Below are 3,350 nucleotides of genomic sequence, written 5' to 3'. Positions count from 1 at the left end.
AAAGAAGTCAGCTGCTTGGCAAACAGTGAAGGGAAAACATATTTGTCCAGGAGAAAAAAACCGAGACTTTTACTTGTGAGAGAACTCCACCCATTGCTGGAGTTCTGCAACAAGAGAAGCCGCTGCAATGAGAAGCCCATGTGCCACAACTAGAGAGTTGCCCCCGCTCACAACTAGAGAAAGCTGGCACGTGGCAATGAAGACCCAGCCAGCCAAAATTAACTAAATGAATAAATAATGAATTTTTAAATAGTTGTTAAACAAGTCTACATGATATAGCCCTTTAACAAACAAAGTCATTTCCAGGTGCCCTGAATCATGGCAGGATGTGCTTTTCTGCAAAGTCTAATAGGATCTAATTATGCACAGTTAATGCAAACCCAACTGCATAATCAATTCAAAACTGCAAGGACTCCAAAAATCAGTCTGGCCTGGAAGACCTTTCTATATATAAATATATATTTCTGCCTTCTGAAAGGCAGAAAGGGGATTACTTCTGACTTCCTAAGGGAGTTTGGTGGTTGGGCTTACCTTGGCCAAAACGGGATAAAGTGTGCATTCCTAATTTCTTTCTGTATTTCTTTCTCCTTTTCAGAAACTTTCCTCCAGAATATCCTTCTCCTACCTTCCCTCCTCTTTTCCTTCTCTTTCCCCTTCCCTCCCTTGCACTTAAGACTGCACAAGAGACTTTGCTTAACCCTCAGGGTGATAAATGTTCCTTAGCGTTTAAAAATCCATGCCTTCAACCTAAAAAGAGAAGGAATAAATCTTGAGGACATTATGCTAAGTGAAATAAGCCAATCACTAGAAGACAAATACTATGCGATTCCACTTATATGAGGTATCAAATTCACAGAGCAAGTAGAATAGTGGTTTCCAGGGTATAGGGAACAAAAAATAATAAAAGAAAAGAAAATATAAAGTAAAATAGATTGTCAGAAATCCTAAATGACATCCCAATTGTAAATATTTAAATCCAAAAAAAGTCCACATTTAAATTAAGGAAATCACTTTTAAGCCCTTTTTACATATATAGAAACTAAGATTTAAAGAGGAAAAGTTATTTTGTGAGGTCACATAACCTGTAAGTGACAGACCAAATATTCCATGTTGTTAGCCATGGCACTTTAGTCCCTTCCACTCCACTAGAATACACTTTTTCTAAATGTATAATATATGCTGTCTCAACAAATAATCCCCCTCTCTTGAGAACAGTTGATCTCTCAGTGTGGGATGTGGCATTCACTCTGCCAACCCTTCTATTAGAGAGACAGCAGATGGGTGACTCAACTCGGAGCCAGTCCCTTTTGCACACTGTCTCTGGCTTTTATTTGTGAGAGAACTCCATCCATTGTTGTCCTAAAGAAAAGATACATACTCTATCATTAGATGATCAGGAAATGCAAGAGATGAGAAGAGATTGAAAATGAAACAATCTACCTTGTAAAACTTAAAAAGAAGTCATCTGCCTAACAAACAGTGAAGAGAAAACATATTTGTCCAGGAGAAAATGTGCAAGACTTTGGGCAGAGGCCCTCTGTTTGCTAGGAGACAACTGTGCTGTTTTGATGCTTTCCTGTTGGGAAATCAGTTTAATTCAGTTCAGTCGCTCAGTCGTGTCAGACTCTTTGTGACCCCATGGACTGCAGCACGCAGGCCTCCCTGTCCATCACCATCTCCTGAAGTTTACTCAAACTTATGTCCATTGAGTCGGTGATGCCATTCAACCATCTCATCCTCTGTCATCCTCTTCTCCTCCTGCCTTCAATCTTTCCCAGCATCAAGGTCTTTTCAAATGAGTCAGTTCTTCACCTCAGGTGGCCAAAGTATTGGAGTTTCAGCTTCAACATCAATCCTTCCAATGAGTAAATATTCAGGACTGATTTCCTTTATGATGGACTGGTTGGATCTCCTTGCAGTCTAAGGGATTCTCAATAGTTTTCTCCAGTACCACAGTTCAAATGCATCAATTCTTCAGTGCTCAGCTTTCTTTATGGTCCATCTATCATATCCATACATGAGTACTGGAAAACCATAGGGAAATGGGAGAGGGCAATTGTATAGAAATGGGAAAATGTCTGGCTTTTGACAAAAACATCCCATAAAGGTGCACTTATGTAAGTGACTGCTATTTAGTTAATTTCTTAAGTCTCCCCAGCCCACCACTCTAGTAGGGGATGGGAAAAAACTGAGTCACCTCTGAACATTAACATCCTACCGACCCCCAAATAAAATAAATGTTTGGCATCTGGATTGAAGTTTCTTTTGCCTTTGCAGGAAAAAGGAGGTGGAATTAGTGAGGATGTAGGTGTTGTAGTTACATAGCTACTGTAGCCTTCATACCTTAAAAAAGAAAATCACCTTATTCTGCTGGTGTTAAAATATCTCAGAAAACTGACAGGTTTAAGAACATTAAGCCTCTTGGAATAGTTTTCAGATATTTCTAACACAGAATGCTGGGGAAGGGAAAGGGAAAGAGAGAGAGTGTGGGAGAGAGAGACACAGGAACCACAAGAGAGAAAATTCATTATCAGAGGCAGGGAAACTGCAAAGTCATCTCTGAATGTCATTTAATACTAGATTCCACAATCCCCTGGGTTACTGTGTAGTTTAGCATTTGGGCAGCCATAATACAGCTGCCCTGAGCTGAGATTATAAAGGAGTAAAATTTAATGACAATTACATTACATAGAATTATAAACACATGAATTGACCCAGTGGCATGCCAAGTGAGCTGTACACCCTGGGTACAGACTATATGAGGCTCATTGTAGAGAATTTAAGAATAATATAAAACTGCCTGTGATAAAATTCTCCTACCCACAAAAATATTTCATTGATGTAAATTCTAGACTACTGCTGCATCTCCTTTTGAGTTTTTAAAAGTACCTTTACTGTGATATAATCCACATACTGTAAAATTCATCTGTTTATACAATTAAATAATTTTTAGTATATTCACAGAGTTGTTCAGCCATCACCACAATCTGAGTATGGAACATTTTCATCACCTGTTGGGTTTTAGTAATACATATGTAAGCTTCTAATTAGCACATCTTTATTACTAATCCTTAATAGCTGTGCATACTACACAGAAGTTAATCTAGAGAATTCCAAATATACTGTTGACTTCTGACCCAGTAGAATTTAAATATATCCATTCATTTGGAAAATAAGATCATAATGATCAAGAATTGTTAGGTCTCTGGGAAGTTTTTGCCTCCAACCCTTGTAATATATATATTCTTAACATTTTAACTGCAGATTCAAAATAAGCAATAATAGCTGTAAGCTTTTTGTTGTTGTTGTTGTCTTTTTTTCTGGTATGAAAATTTTAGATAAAGTTAATC

The sequence above is a fragment of the Capricornis sumatraensis genome, unplaced genomic scaffold, assembly GCF_032405125.1.
Source record: "Capricornis sumatraensis isolate serow.1 unplaced genomic scaffold, serow.2 scaffold1, whole genome shotgun sequence".
NCBI classification, from domain to species: Eukaryota; Metazoa; Chordata; class Mammalia; order Artiodactyla; family Bovidae; genus Capricornis; species Capricornis sumatraensis.
The sequence above is the reverse complement of the archived record's forward strand: the minus strand, read 5'-3'. Positions refer to the sequence as shown.